Below are 16,668 nucleotides of genomic sequence, written 5' to 3' on the forward strand. Positions count from 1 at the left end.
GGTGCATGGGTTTAAGAATAGTAACATTTAATGCAAGAGGGCTTTTAAACATAAGCAAATTTGAGAAAGTTAAAGAAATGTGTAAATCAGAAGACATAATTGTATTACAAGAAACCAATTGGAGGGACGATTTTATAAGTGAAGTGAGGAAAAGATGGGATGGAGAAATTTTCTATAGCAATGGTGATGATAAATTTGGTAGAGGGGTAGCAATACTGACAAAGAAAGGTAGAGACATAAAATGTAAAATAATGTTTAAAGACACGGTTGGGAAATGCATGGCGGTTGAAATAGAGTATGAGGAGAGGAAAGTGGTGGTGGTAAATGTGCATGCACCAACAGGAGAACAGGAGAAGACGGAGTATTTTAAAATTTTAAGGGAATTTGTAAAAAAGCACAGCAAGGTTATAATAATGGGGGATTTTAATACGGTTTTTAGCAAATTGGATATGGCTGAAGGGATGGTTTTTAAAACGGATACAGGGAGAAAGGAGCTAAAATTATTAATGGAAGACAACAACACGATAGACATTTGGAGAGAGAGAAACGAAAAGAAGAAAGAATACTCAAGAAGGCAGATGGTCGGGAATTTTATGTGTAGAACCAGAATCGATTTTATCCTATGCACTAGAAACATAGAAGGTTTTATGGAAGGGATAAGGTACGAGGAAACAAGCTTAAGCGACCATAAGCCCCTGTTCTTGCGCGTAGACTGGAGCGTAGTTAAAAGAGGACCAGGAGTATGGGTTTTAAATACAGGAATTTAAAAAAAAAATGAAGACTATATTGTAAAAATAAAAGAGATAATTGAAAAAGAAAAAGAAAACGGGATCTTCATGGAAGACAAAAGAATATGGTGGGAAAATGTAAAATATGAGGTCAAGAAATTCACAATAAAATATTGCATGCGCATACAGAAAAACAAAAAAGATAAGAAAAGAGAAATAAGGGAACGGTGGGAAAAAGAACTAAATAAGAAGGAAAAAAATATACAAAAATTAAAAGCGATAGAAGAAGAAATGCAAGAAATGGAAGAAAAAAGATATCAAGGTGCAAGGTTACGAAGCAAGGCAAGGTATACGGTAGAGGGCGAAAAATGTACAAAATTCTTTTTTGACCTAGAAAAAAGCAAAGGCGAAGCCGAAACAATAAAAGCGATTAAAGGGGAGAACGGGGAAATAGTGGAAAAAACTGAGCAAATCTTGGAAGAAGTCAAAGCATTTTATGAAAAACTTTTTAGTGCAGAGGGCGTAGGTGAAGAAGAAAAGGGGTTTTTACTGAACCAAATAGAAGCAAGGGTAGGAGAGGAAAGGAAAAAACAATGTGACCAGGAAATAAGGGAGGAGGAGATAGAGAAAGCCACAGTTCAATTAAATAGAAGGAAAAGCCCGGGGATAGATGGTCTGGGGGGTGAATTTTATATTGTTTTTAAGGATGTTTTAACCAGCGCCCTGAAAAAAGTGTACGATGAGATTTTTAAGAATAGAGAGATGAACCAGAGAATGGGAATGGGGCTGATTAAACTGATATACAAAAGAAAAGGGGAGAGAGTAGACCTAAGAAACTACAGGCCAATTACAATGCTCAACACAGATCTAAAGATTCTAGCAAAAATTTTAGCAAATAGACTAAGGGAAGTAATGCCAACTATAATTAGAACAAATCAGGTATATGGGGTGAAAGGGAAAGACATAGCGGATACAACGCTAGGCATACAGGAAACAATCAGATACATGAAAACGAAACGCAAGGAGGGATACGCGATTAGTCTGGACTTCGAGAAAGCCTTTGACAGGGTGAATCACGGGTATTTATTTGGAATTTTAGAAAGGTTTGGGTTTGGTGAAAATTTTATTGAATGGATTAAAATTTTATACAGGGGAGGGATAACTAGAATAAAGTGTAATGGTTTTTTAACGGAGTGTTTTAAAATAAAAAGATCTATAAGACAGGGGTGCCCTTTATCAGCGCTGCTATATTCACTAATCTCAGAGCCGCTGGGCCTAGCAATAAAACAAGAGGGTGAAATAAAAGGAATCGGGGTAGAGGGAGGTAAAGGAAAAGAAAAAATATTTCAATACGCAGACGACACGACGCTAATAATAAAAGAAAAGGAAAGCGTCAAGAAGGCTATGGATATTGTACAAATGTTTTGCAAGGGCTCAGGGGGCAAGATAAACCTAGATAAAACAGTATACATGAGATTTGGAGGCGCAATAGATTTAACGGATTATTTTGCTTTTAAGGAAACGAACGAAATAAAGATCTTGGGGATTTTAATCGGGAAGGATGATAGTAAGGCAGGAGAAACCATGTGGGAGGAGGTTTTAGGGAACATCGGAAGAAAATTGGCCTTCTGGAGGCTGAGGACTCTCAGTTTAAAAGGCAAAGTGTTAATCCTAAATGTGTTGATGGCATCCAAACTCTGGTATACCCTGTACGTGTCATCCATGCCTTTGTGGGCACAACAAAGGCTGAAAAAATGCTTTTTAGACTTTTTATGGGACAAAAAAAAAAAAAAAAAAAAACCACCGAGGATTGCATACAGCACCTTGATAGGGGCCATAGAAAGGGGGGGTCTAGGACTAGTAGATGTGGAACAAAAGAAAAACAGCCCAAGAGTGAAAATAATAAAGTATGTAGATGATGCGAATAATCTAACGTGGAAAGAAACAATGGGATATTTTATAAATAAATGTGGGAGTTTTAACATGGGAGACGCTGTCCTAAATATGAAAACAAAGAATTGGATGACCGAAGGGCTACCGGATTTTTATAAAGAACTGATGGGCGCCTGGGGAAAATTTTTAACTGTTGTGCATTTTAAGCCCCAAGTCAGAGAGAACATTTTAAACCAGCCCCTGTTTTTAAACAACGTTTTAAAACAAGGGAAGGAGATCTTTTTTAGAAAATGGTGGGAGGTAGGGATCACAAGGGTGAGAGATGTCTTATACGAGTTTAAAGAAGGGTTCCTACCCGTACAGTATGTAGTAGATGCAATGGAGGAGGCGAAGGAAGATTTTAGCAGGCAAGAAATAACCAATAAATACGAGATAATCAAGAAAGCAATACCAAAGGAATGGATAGCAAGAATAGAAAGCATGGAGGAGGAGAGGACGAGAAGGGAATTTTACGTAAAGATGGGGGAAAAATGCATTGATCTTAAACTCTGTACAGTCAAAATGTTTTATAGCTTTTTTAGAGACGGGATTTTTAAAATACCCATAGCAAATGACTATTGGCAAAAAAAGTTCAACGACCTGGCCGAAAACGATATATGGGACAATATGAGAGGGAGTCTCGTAGAGACAAAATTGGAAAGCCACGAGTATCTTATCAGACACAGAGCGATATTTACAGATGCTTTTTTAAATAAGTTAGGAATGGAGCAGACGCCAACATGTAAAGTATGCAATGAGGTTGACGAAGGCTTTTCGCACTTGTTCTTGCACTGCAAAGGTTTGAAGGAAGCGAACGAGAAATGCAGAGAGATAATCAGGCACCTAAAGGGGGAAGAAAATGACAGAGATAAGGAATGGAATAGAGTCGTCCTGCTAGGCGTCGATAAAAAGGGAAAAAACAGCAAGCTGATTAATCTGCTCGTGATGGTCTTTAAAAGCGCGATATGGGAAAGAAGGGTAGTAGCAAAGAGAGAAGGAATCGTGATGAATGGTGAGCGCGTTTTTAAAAGGAAAGTGGAGAAATATGTAGAATGCCTGTTCCTCTATTTTAAGCAAAACGACAAAATGGATGAATTTTACAATGTCTTTACGCCAGAGGTATGCAAGATTTTTAATGATTTACAGGGGGAAGTACCAAGACAACAAGGGTAATTTTATTATACGAGTGTTATTTATTGTTTTAGAGATTGACTATGTTTTAAACTGAATATTGTACTGAATGTAAAAAATAAATGTTCTTGCCGAATTAGGTTTTATGTGTAAAAACAATGTATATTCAAAAATCTTTTTTTTAAATGAAAATGTATTTATTTGTAACATGTCTTCCTTGATGGAACTTTTTTGATACTTTCAATAAAAAAAAAAAAAAGAAAAAAAAAAAAAAGAAAAAGCCTGGTCTCATCTGACCTCGGAAGCAAAGCAGAGTTGGGTCTGGTTAGTACTTGGTTGGGAGACTGAATGGTAATAATAGGTGCTGTAAGCTTTTTATTTGGATAACTGTTTTCATGATCTCTGCACAACATCCTCTTTTGGGATAAAGATTGGATACAGGTTTGAAGGGGACCCAATAAATCAATCAATCATCAGTCAGTCAGTCAGGTCTTTGCTTACACTATTTAAATAGGCCCCATTTGGGGTCAGCATTCGCTTACGGCCATACCACTCTGACGGCACTAGTGAGTAGCACCTGAGAAGTAGGGAGTTGGCTGCAGTTGGTGAGAGAGGCTCACCAAAATCTTCGTGTTTATTTTTTTGTGGTTAAATACCTAGTTATTTTCATTAGTGTTTTTTGTTTGTTTGTTTGTTCCTCCCGGCAGCGCAGGCTGTTTGGGAGGAGCTTTTTGAGCCTAGTTTGCGTCTTTTCTTTGTTTGTTTCTTTGTTTTCTTTGTTTGTGTAAAATGGACGGCTTAAAGACAACGGATACGGCAATGGCGGACGAAACACGACGTGGACAAGAATTCGGACTGGAAAAAAGACAACGAGATGGTGACGGAAAAGAAAGAAGGCGTGAAGAGAGTGTATATGAAGGAGGCAACAGTGACTGTGGACCTGGGGAACGTGGAGGAAGCCAGAGCGGAGGACATTATTAAAGCGGTGGCGGAAAAAATCGGAGAGGGAAAGATCCTGGCGGTGAGACCAAAACAGCGGAAAGAATACGAGGTAACGCTCGAAAAAGAGGAGGACACGGAAAGCCTAAGCGGCGGACTGTTAATCAGAGGCATAAACTGTGAAGTTAAACGGCTACACAACAGGGACTTTGTCGTTTCCTTCATGCATCTGCCCGTCTATCTGGACGATGAGGCCATCGTTCAAAAGCTGACGGGATGGGGAGTAACACCCATCTCAAAAATAAAAAGGAGGCGGTATCCGGGTACAAACATCGAGGACGGGACCAGATTCGTCAAAACAAGGTTCCCGAAAGAGGTGACGTCACTCCCGTACAGCACCAAACTGGAAACGGCAGAAGGACCGCAGTACTTCCGGGTAATGCACAGCCGACAGGTGAAGACTTGTCTGTGCTTGAGCCCGGACCATCTGGTAAAGGACTGCCCCAGCTTCAAGTGCTACAAGTGTGAGGAGAGGGGACACTTTGCAAGAGACTGTAATACGGTGAAGTGCCCGGACTGCGACAGGTATCTAAACAAGTGTGAATGCTGGATGGAGAGCGAGGAGGGAGAGGAGGAACAGTTGAACGGGCAGAAGCATGGAGGAGACGACGAGAGGGAACAAGAAGAGCAAGCCGGAGGAACACAGGTCAGTGATGCAGCTGAAAACATAGAACACGGCGAACAGATGGACGAGGGCGACATACAGGATGTGCAACAAGAGCGACGGGGAGAAACTTGGACACAAATTGACATCACTGAAACTTTGGAAAATGCGCTGGACAGAGCAGAACAAAAAGAGGAAAGAAGTAACAAGCAAAGTGCTGAAAATGAAAGTGAGGAGGGGGAAGAAATGGACAACAAAGTACTAAAAACAATAAAAAGGAGGCGATCAATAAAGGTTTTGCCAAGTTTGACAACTGCTAGGAAAAGAGTGATTAAAAAAGACGTGTTGAAGCATGGAAACAGATATGAGTGTCTGAAGGACTTGGAGGGGATAGACTGAAACGATGGGTATGATGTACATCTTTGTTTTTTGCATGGTCTTAAGACTAGTTACATTTAATGCGAGAGGGCTGTTAAATGTAAGCAAATTCGAAAAAGTCAAAGAAATGTGTAAACTGGAGGACGTAATTGTATTACAAGAAACAAACTGGAGAGATGGGTTCATAAGCGAAGTGAGGAAAAGATGGAATGGAGAAATATTTTATAGTAATGGCGACGATAAATTCGGGAGGGGGGTAGCAATATTGATAAAGAGATATATAAAATGTCAAATGATATATAAGGACATGTTTGGGAAATGCATGGTGGTAGAACTAGAACATGAAGAGAGAAAAGTGGTGGTGGTTAACGTGCATGCACCAACAGGGGAACAGGAGAAGAGGGAGTATTTTAAGTTCTTAGGAGAGTTCTTTATAAAAAAAAAAAAAAAAAAAAAAAAAAAAAAAAATTCACACTAGGGTTATTATAATGGGGGATTTTAACACTGTATTTAGCAAATTGGATATGGCGGAAGGGATGGTTTTTAAAACGGATACAGGGAGAAAGGAGTTAAAGTCATTAATGGAAGATAGTAATATGAGACATTTGGAGAGAGAGAAATGAAAAGAAAAAAGAATATTCAAGGAGGCAGATAGTCGGGAATTTTATGTGTAGAACAAGGATTGATTTTATCTTATGTACAAGAAACATAGAAAGTTTTATAGAAGGGATAAGGTATGGCGAAACAAGCCTAAGCAACCATAAGCCCCTGTTCTTGCGCATAGATTGGAGTGTAGTTAAAAGAGGGCCAGGGGTATGGGTTTTAAATACAGCGATTTTAAAGAATGAAGAGTATATCGCAAAGATAAAAGAGATAATTGAAAACGAAAAAGAAAACGGGATGTTCGTGGAAGATAAAAGAATATGGTGGGAAAATGTAAAATATGAAGTGAAGAAATTTACAATAAAATATTGCACGCAAATGCAGAAAAGCAAAAAGGATAAGAAAAGAGAAATAAGGGAACGGTGGGAAAAGGAATTAAATGAGAAGGAAAAAGATATACAAAAATTAAAAGCAATAGAAGAAGAATTGCAAGAAATGGAAGAAAATAAATATCAAGGTGCAAGGTTACGAAGTAAAGCAAAGTATATGGTGGAGGGGGAAAAATGCACAAAATTCTTTTTTGAACCTGAAAGATGGAAAGGGAAAGCTGAAACAATAAAAGGGATTAAAGGGGAGAATGGGAAAATAGTAGAAAAAAATGAGAAAATTCTGGAAGAAGTTAAAGTATACTACGAAAAACTATTTAGTTCAGAGGGAGTAGGAGAAAAAGAGAAGGGGTTTTTATTGAATCAAATAGAAGCAAGGGTAGGAGAGGAAGAAAAAAAAGAATGCGACCAAGAAATAAGGGAGGAAGAGATAGAAAAAGCCACAACCCAATTAAATAGAAAGAAAAGCCCGGGGATAGATGGATTGGGGGGTGAGTTTTATATTGTTTTTAAGGATGTTTTAACCAGCACCCTGAAAAAAGTGTACGATGAGATTTTTAAGAATGGAGAGATGAATCAAAGAATGGGAATGGGGTTGATTAAGCTGGTATATAAAAGAAAAGGGGAAAGAGTAGACTTAAGAAACTATAGACCAATCACAATGCTTAATACAGACTTAAAGATTTTAGCAAAAATCTTAGCCAATAGACTAAAGGAAGTAATGCCGACCATAATCAGAACGAATCAGGTATACGGGGTAAAAGGGAAAGATATAGCGGACACAACGCTAAGTATACAAGATACAATTAGATATATGAAAATGAAAAACAAGGAAGGATATGTAATTAGTCTAGACTTCGAGAAAGCTTTCGACAGGGTCGATCACGATTATTTATTTGGAATTTTAGAAAGTTTTGGTTTCGGGAAAAATTTTATTGAATGGATCAAAATTTTATATAGGGGAGCAATAACAAGAATAAAGTGCAATGGTTTTTTAACGCAGTGTTTTAAAATACAAAGATCTATAAGACAGGGGTGCCCATTATCAGCGCTTTTATACTCACTAATCTCAGAGCCACTGGGTCTAGCAATAAAACAAGAAGGTGCAATAAAAGGAATCGGGGTTGAGGGAGGTAAAGAAAAACAGAAAATATTTCAATATGCGGATGACACGACGGTGATAGTAAAAGAAAAGGAGAGCGTCAAAAAAGCAATGGAAATCGTACAAATGTTTTGTAAGGGCTCAGGGGGTAAGATAAATGTGGACAAAACGGTGTATGAGAGATTCGGAGGGGCTACAGAGCTAACGGATTATTTTGCCTTTAAAGAAACAAATGAAATAAAGATCCTGGGTGTTTTAATCGGAAAGGATGAAAGCAAGGCAGGGGAAACCATGTGGGAGGGTATTTTAGGAAACATTGAAAGAAAATTGGCCTTTTGGAAGCTGAGGACTCTCAGTTTGAAAGGGAAAGGTTTTAATTCTAAATGTGTTGATGGCGTCCAAACTGTGGTATACTCTGTACGTGTCATCCATGCCTTTGTGGGCACAACAAAGGCTGAAGAAATGTTTTAGACTTTTTATGGGATAAAAAAGCGCCAAGAATCGCATACAACACTTTGATAGGTGCGGTGGAACGGGGGGGTCTAGGTTTAGTAGATGTGGAGCAAAAGAAAAACAGTCTAAGAGTGAAAATAATAAAGTATATAGATGACAAGAATAATGCAGCGTGGAAAAAAACAATGGGGTTTTTTAACCTGGGAGACGCTATTTTATGCATGAAAACGAAGAATTGGATGACGGAAGGGCTACCGGACTTTTATAAAGAAATGATGGGTGCCTGGGGGAAATTTTTAACCATTGTGCACTTTAAGCCCCGAGGCAGAGAGAACATTTTAAACCAGCCCCTGTTTTTTAAAACAACAGCGTTTTAAAGCAAGGAAAAGAGATCTTTTTTAGAAAGTGGTGGGAGGTGGGAATTACAAGGGTTAGGGATGTTTTATACGAGTTTAAAGAAGGTTTCCTACCTGTACAGTGTGTAATAGATGCAATGGAGGAGGCAAAGGAAGACTTTAGGCAGGAAATAATCAATCAGTACGAGGTAATCAAGAAAGCAATACCGAAGAAGTGGATAGAGAGAATAGAAAACATGGAGGAGGGAACGGGAAGGGAGTTTTACGTGAAGGTGGGGGAAAAATGTTTTGATTTTAAACTATGTACAGTGAAAATGTTTTATAGTTTTTTTAGAGACGGAATTTTTAAAACACCAATCGCAAATGAATACTGGCAAAAAAAGTTCGATGACCTGGAGGAAAACGACATATGGGATAACATGAAAGGGACGATCGTAGAGACAAAACTGGAGAACCTTGAGTATTTTATCAGACATAGAGTAATATTCACAGACTCTCTTCTGAACAAATTAGGAATGGAGCAGACGGCAATATGTAAAGTATGTAATGATGAGGAGGAAGGTTTTTTACATTTGTTTTTGCACTGCAAAGAGTTGGAAGTTAACGTGAAATGTAGGAAAATAATTGGGCCTCTGAAAGGGGAAGAAAATGAGAGAGATATGGAATGGAATAAAGTCGTCATCCTAGGAGTTGGTAAAAAGTGCAAAAACAATAAACTGATCAATCTGCTCATGATGTTTAAAAGTGCAATATGGGAAAGAAGGGTTGTGGCAAAGAGAGAAAGAATTGTAATGGATGTTGAGCGTGTTTTTAAAAGAAAAGTGGAAAAATACGTAGAATGTCTGTTTCTCTATTTTAAACAAGAAGATAGAGATATGCAAGGTCTTTGACGATTTACAATGGGAAGTGGCAGGTTAACAAGGGTAATTTTATTATATAAGTGTCATTTATTGTTTTAAGGGTTGACTGTGTTTCAAACTGGATATTATAATGGATGTAAATAACAAATGTTTTATTGAGGTTGGATTTATTGTTTAAAAAAATAATGTACATTCTAATATATTTTAAGGTGAAAAAATTGTTTTTGTAATATGTTTTCTTAATAAAAAAAAACAAAAAAAACAAAGCCCGATCTCATCTGACCTCGGAAGCAAAGTAAAGTTGGGCCTGGTTAGTACTTAGTCGGGAGACTAAATGGGAATACTAGGTACTGTAAGCTTTTCATTTGGATAAGTGCTTTAATTATCTCTGCACAACATCCTCTTTTGGGATAAAGATTGGATGCAGGTTTGAAAGGGACCCAATCAATCAGTCAGTCCTATTCAAGGTTTGCTTACACTACTTAAATAGGCACCATTTGATGGTAGCTTTTGCTTACGGCCATACCACTCCAACAGCACTAGAGTGTAGCACAACAGAAGAAGTGTGTTGGCTGCAGTAGGTGAGAGAGGCTCACCAAAAGCTTGGTGTTTATTTTCATCTGTGTTTATTTATTTTTTTTTTTGTAATCCTCCCCACAGTACGGGCTGTTTGGGGAGGTTAAACGTAGTGTGTGTGTTTGTTTAAAATTGATGATTTAAAGTCAACAGATGAGGCAGTGGCAGGAGAAACATGACATGGACATGAAAAAGGACCGGATAAACGACAACGAGATGGGAACAAAACAGAGAAAGAAGTCAGCATGGGAGTGTACACTAAAGAAGCTACAGTCACTGTCGATTTGGGAAGTGTCAAAGATGCATGAGCAGAGGACATCAAAGAGGTGACAGAAAGAATTGGAGAGGGGAAAATCCTAGTGGTGAGACCAAGACAATCAAAGAATATGAGGCGACACTCGAAAGTGAAGAAGATACAGAAGAGTTAATGGACAGACTGAATCAAAGGTGAAGTGTGTGAAGTGAAAAGACTACAGAACAGGGATTATGTGGTCTCCTTCATGCATCTGCCTGTTTATTTGGATGATGAGGACATTTTAAAAAAGCTGGAGGGAATCCCCATCTCTAAAATTAAAAGGAGAATGTATCTGGGCAAAAACATTGAGGATGGGACAAGATTTGTCAAAACAAGGGTCCCGAGAGAGGTGACGTCCCTCCCGTATAGCACTAAGATGGAAACGGCAGAAGGACCGCAGTACTTCCGGGTGATGCACAGTCACCAGGTGAAAACTTGTCTGTGCATGAGCCCGGATCATGTGGTGAAGGATTGCCCTAATTTTAAGTGCTATAAATGTGATGAGAGGGGGCACTTTGCAAGAGACTGCAACACGGTGAAGTGCCCGGATTGCAGAAAGTTTTTAAAGTGTGAATGCTGGATGGAGAGCGAGGAGGGAGAAGAGGAGCAGATGAACGGGCAGAGTCATGAAGGAGACAGCGAGAAGGAGCAAGAAGAAGAAACCAGAGGAACACAGGTCAGTGACATAACAGAAAACACAGAAAATGTAGAACAGACGGATGAATGCGACAAACAGAACGTGCAAATAGAACAAGAGGGAGAAATCTGGACACAAATAGACATGACTGAAACTTTGGAAAGTGCATTGGACAGAGCAGAACAAAAAGAACAAAGGAGTAATGAACAGTGTGCTATAAATGAAAGTGAAGAGGGGGAAGAAATGGAGGATAAAACAGTGAAAACTATGAAAAGAAGGCGATCGATAAAGGTAATGCCAAGCTTGGAAGCTGCCAGAAAAAGAGTGATTGAAAAGGATGCACTTAAACATGAAAACAGGTAGGAGTGTCTAAAGGATTGTAGCGGATTGACTGAAAAGATGAGTTTGATGTACATTTTCCTCTGTTTTAGGATTTTAAGAATTGTTACATTTAATGCAAGAGGACTTTTTCAAATTTTCTTACATTTAAAAGTAAAAGAAATGTGTAAAAAGGAAGATGTTTTACAAGAAACTAACTGGAGAGATGGGTATATAAGTGAAATAAGGAAAAGATGGAATGGGGAAATATTTTATAACAATGGCGATGATAAGTCTGGCAGAGGAGTAGCAATTCTAATAAAAGAAAATAGAGATAGAACATGTCAAATAGCATATAAGGACACATTTGTGAAATGTATGGAAGTAGAGATAGAATATGAAGAGAAGAAAGTAATAGTGGTCAATGTACAAGCACCAACAGGGGAGCAGGAAAAGAGAGTATTTTAAGTTTTTAAGGGAGTTTTTAAAGAAGCACGATCAAGTTATTATAATGGGGGATTTTAATACAGTGTTTAGTAAATTGGATATGGCTGAGGGAATGGTTTTTAAAACTGACACAGGAAGAAAAGAGCTAAAATTACTGATGGAAGACATGATTAATATATGGAGAGAAAGGAATGAAAAGAAAAAAAGAATACTCAAGGAGGCAGATAGTCGGGAATTTTATGCGCAAAACAAGAATTGACTTTGTTTTATGTACAAGGAACATAGAAGGTTTTATAGAAGGGATGAGGTATGAAGAAACAAGCCTAAGTGAACACAAGCCACTTTTTATGCAAATAGACTGGAGTACAGTGAAAAGAGGGCCAGGGGTATGGGTCTTAAACACAGGTTTTAAAGAATGAAGAGTATGTTGAAAAGATAAAAGATATCATTGAAAAAGAAAATGGAATGTATGTGGAAGATAAAAGAGTATGGTGGGAAAATGTGAAGTATGTAGTGAAAAAATTTACCATAAAATATTACAGACAAATACAGAAAAGTACAAAGAATAACGAAAGAGAAATAAGAATTAAATGAGAAAGAAAGAGATATACAAAAATTAAAAGTAATAGAGGTAAAACTGAAAGAAACTGAAGAAAAGAAATATCAATGTGTGAGGTTGCGAAGCAAAGCAAAGTATATAGTGGAGGAAGAAAAGTGCACAAATTCTTTTTAGCTCTAGAAAGGAGAAAGCTGAAACAAAAAGGGGAAAATGGAGAAGTAGTAGAAAAAAAAGAGGAAATTTTGAAAGAAATAAAAGCATATTATGAAAAGCTATTCATTAGAGATGGAGTAAAAGAAGAAGAAAAAGTATCACTATTGAAGCAAATAAAAACAAAAGTAGGAGAGGAAGATTTTTAAAAAAAAGGATGTGATCAAGACATAAGAGAGGAAAAGATCAAAAAAGCTTTAAGTGAATTAAATAGAAAGAAAAGTCCAGGTATAGATGGTTTGGGGAGTGAGTTTTATATCGTTTTAAGGATTTTATAACTAGCACCTTAAAAGTATAATATGAAGAGGTTTTTAAGAAAGGAGAGATGAATCAAAGAATGGGATTGATGAAGTTGATCTATAAAAGAAAAGGAGAAAAGGGTAGACCTTAATAACTACAGACCAATTACAATGCTCAACACCGATTTAAAGATTTTGGCAAAAATTTTAGCCAACAGATTAAAAGTAGTAATGCATATAGTAATGTATAATTAAAACAAATCAAGTGTACAGTGTAAAAGAAAAATATATAGCAGACAACAATAAACATAAAAGATATGATCAGGTACATGAAAATCAAAAACAGAGAAGGCTATGTAATTAGTTTAGACTTTGAAAAAGCCTTTGACAGGGTGGAACATGATTATTTATTTGGAGTTTTAAAGAGTTTTGGTTTCGGAGAGAACTTTACTGAATGGATTAGAATTTTATACAGGGGCGCAATAATGAGAGTTAGCAGTCTGTAAAATGGCCAATAACAAGGCCACTGGGCCTGATGACATACCATCAGAATTGTGGAAGAGGTTAGGAGAACCAGGAGCTTATTTCCTGACAACCCTTGTTCAACAAATTTCCTGATGATGGCATTCCAACTGCATGGAGAAAAAGCTACCTAGTGCCTTTGTACAAAAACAAAGGTGACATAAGACTCTGCCGGAACTACAGGGCTATAAAACGGATATCACACACCTTTAAAATCTGGGAACGGGTAATAAACAGAAGATTGATGCATCTAACTAAGGTCACTGAAAACCAGTGCGGATTTGTTGCAGAAAAATCAACAACCGATGCTATACATTCGATTCAAATCCTTATGGAAAAGCATAGAGACAACAAGAAAGATCTACACATGGTGTTTATAGATTTAGAAAAAGCTTTTGACCGTGTTCCGAGACCACTAGTATGGCAAGCTCTACGATCACAAAAAGTGCCCGAATGTCTCATCAATATAGTGGCCGACATGTACGAAGGCGCAACCACTAAGGTGCGTTGCACCGCAGGAATCAGCGACTGTTTTGAAAGTGAAAGTAGGAGTTCATCAAGGTTCGGCACTCAGCCCCCTACTTTTTAAATTGGTGATGAATTACGTAACAGCAGAGATGCAACATTCAACACCCTGGGACATTCTCTACACAGATGTCGTCCTTAGCAGCGAAGACCAAAAAGAACTCCAACAACACCTGGAAGATTGGAGAGCTGTACTGGAAAATGCTGGCCTTAGTTATAAGCAGACAGAAGACCGAATATATGTACTGCAACTTTTCAAACAGTAACGAACATTACACAATTTCGCACCAAAACTCCTCACTTAACTCAGTCACCAATTTTAAATACCTCAGGAGCATTCTATCTAGCGACGTTTCTATTGACACGGATATCACGAGCCGCGTGAATATACAGTGAGGGAAATAAGTATTTGATCCCCTGCTGATTTTGTACGTTTGCCCACTGACAAAGAAATGATCAGTCTATAATTTTAATGGTAGATTTATTTGAACAGTGAGAGACAGAATAACAACAAAAAAAATCCAGAAAAACGCATGTCAAAAATGTTATAAATTGATTTGCATTTTAATGAGGGAAATATGTATTTGACCCCTCTGCAAAACATGACTTAGTACTTGGTGGCAAAACCCTTGTTGGCAATCACAGAGGTCAGACGTTTCTTGTAGTTGGCCACCAGGTTTGCACACATCTCAGGAGGGATTTTGTCCCACTCCTCTTTGCAGATCTTCTCAAAGTCATTAAGGTTTCAAGGCTGACGTTTGGCAACTCGAACCTTCAGCTCCCTCCACAGATTTTCTATGGGATTAAGGTCTGGAGACTGGCTAGGCCACTCCAGGACCTTAATGTGCTTCTTCTTGAGCCACTCCTTTGTTGCCTTGGCCGTGTGTTTTGGGTCATTGTCATGCTGGAATACCCATCCACGACCCATTTTCAATGCCCTGGCTGAGGGAAGAAGGTTCTCACCCAAGATTTGATGGTACATGGCCCCGTCCATCGTCCCTTTGATGCGGTGAAGTTGTCCTGTCCCCTTAGCAGAAAAACACCCCCAAAGCATAATGTTTCCACCTCCATGTTTAACAGTGGGGATGGTGTTCTTGGGGTCATAGGCAGCATTCCTCCTCCTCCAAACACGGCGAGTTGAGTTGATGCCAAAGAGCTCCATTTTGGTCTCATCTGACCACACCACTTTCACCCAGTTGTCCTCTGAATCATTCAGATGTTCATTGGCAAACTTCAGACGGGCATGTATACGTGCTTTCTTGAACAGGGGGACCTTGCGGGCGCTGCAGGATTTCAGTCCTTCACGGCGTAGTGTGTTACCAATTGTTTTCTTGGTGACTATGGTCCCAGCTGCCTTGAGATCATTGACAAGATCCTCCCGTGTAGTTCTGGGCCGATTCATCACCGTTCTCATGATCATTGCAACTCCACGAGGTGAGATCTTGCATGGAGCCCCAGGCCGAGGGAGACTGACAGTTCTTTTGTGTTTCTTCCATTTACGAATAATCGCACCAACTGTTGTCACCTCCTCACCAAGCTGCTTGGCAATGGTCTTGTAGCCCTTTCCAGACTTGAGTAGGTCTACAATCTTGTCCCTGACATCCTTGGAGAGCTCTTTGGTCTTGGCCATGATGGAGAGTTTGGAATCTGATTGATTGCTTCTGTGGACAGGTGTCTTTTATACAGGTAACAAGCTGAGATTAGGAGCACTCCCTTTAAGAGTGTGCTCCTAATCTCAGCTCGTTACCTGTATAAAAGACACCTGGGAGCCAGAAATCTTTCTGATTGAGAGGGGGTCAAATACTTATTTCCCTCATTAAAATGCAAATCAATTTATATTTTTGACATGCGTTTTTCTGGATTTTCTTGTCGTAATTCTGTCTCTCACTGTTCAAATAAACCTACCATTAAAATTATAGACTGATCATTTCTTTGTCAGTGGGCAAACGTACAAAATCAGCAGGGGATCAAATACTTTTCCCCCTCACTGTAGGGTGGCTGAAATGGAGACGTTTAACAGGAGTGCTCTGTGATAAAAGAATGCCAATGCAAATCAAAGGCAAGAGTTACAAGTCCGCTGTAAGACCTGCTTTAACATACGGTGCTGAATGCTGGCCACTTAAAAAACAGCAGACAGAAAAGCTAAGTGTAAATGAAGTGAGAATGCTGAGATGGTCTGCAGGAGTGACACGCCGAGATAAGGTTCCAAACCAATACATCAGGGGCAGTTTTAAAGTCAGAGCACTACCTGAAAAAATGACTGAAGCACACCTACGATGGTACGGACATGTGATGAGAAAACCAGAATACCACATGACCAGAAAAGCGCTGGAGCTTGGTACAGGAAAGAGAAGCCGTGGAAGACCTCACCCAAGATGGAAGGATGTTATAAATAAAGACCTCGCTAGAGACAATATAGACCCAACAACGACCCAGAACAGAGCAATCTGGAGACAAAAGATTAGGAGAGCCGACCGCAAGTAGATATGGGAAAAGGCCAGACAAAGAAGCAGCGCGATAACGAGAGTAAAATGTAATGGGTTTTTAACACAGTGTTTTAAAATAAAAAAGATCCATAAGACAAGGATGTCCACCATCAGCTCTTTTATATTCACTAGTTTCAGAACCACTAGGACTAGCCATAAAGCAAGAAGAAATAATTAAAGAAAAAAAAAGGTGTTGAAGGAAGTAGAGAAAAGGACAAAATATTTCAATATGCGGATGATACCACAGTGATAGTAAAAGAAATGGAGAGTGTTAAAAAAAAGTCATGGAAATTGTACAGATGTTTTGTAAGGGATCAGGAGG

This window comes from Ictalurus furcatus, chromosome 14 (genome assembly GCF_023375685.1).
Source record: "Ictalurus furcatus strain D&B chromosome 14, Billie_1.0, whole genome shotgun sequence".
NCBI classification, from domain to species: Eukaryota; Metazoa; Chordata; class Actinopteri; order Siluriformes; family Ictaluridae; genus Ictalurus; species Ictalurus furcatus.